Raw genomic sequence first — 516 nt, 5'->3', positions numbered from 1 at the left:
CTATTGCCTCTGAAAATTGAAATAAGTGGCAATTTAAAACATGCCCCATCCTAACTCTGAAGGGAAACGCTCTGAAGAGTGGTCACTCCTGGCCTGTGTCACCGGCAGAACATTTGTGTTGTGCTCTTGAGAAGCCACTAGAGGGAGCGCAAGCTAACTAACAGGCCTGTCCCCGGTCCCTGGCGTCTCAGGATACGGGACGCAATCCTGCTCAGGGAGCTTTGGGGCAAGGGCACCTGGGGCCGCAGGACTCAGGAGACCTCGGCCTGTTTCCAGCTGTTCGTCCCTGGGCGGGGAGGGGCTGGTTATCTCATGTGGAATCCAGGCAAGTCCCCGTGTGCGTGTGGGCAGAGTGCGCGCGCGTGTGTGTGTGTGTGTGTGTGTGTGTGTGTGTGTGTATGTGTGAGAGAGACAGACTGTGAGTGATCAAATTATTTCCAACATCTCCTGCCAGATCATGAGCTGAGGAACATCTGAATCCTAATAACCAGAAAAAGCTTCCCCATGAGGACAGCA

The sequence above is a fragment of the Pteropus vampyrus genome, unplaced genomic scaffold (genome assembly GCF_000151845.1).
Source record: "Pteropus vampyrus isolate Shadow unplaced genomic scaffold, Pvam_2.0 Scaffold237, whole genome shotgun sequence".
NCBI classification, from domain to species: Eukaryota; Metazoa; Chordata; class Mammalia; order Chiroptera; family Pteropodidae; genus Pteropus; species Pteropus vampyrus.
Note: the sequence above shows the minus strand (reverse complement) of the source record.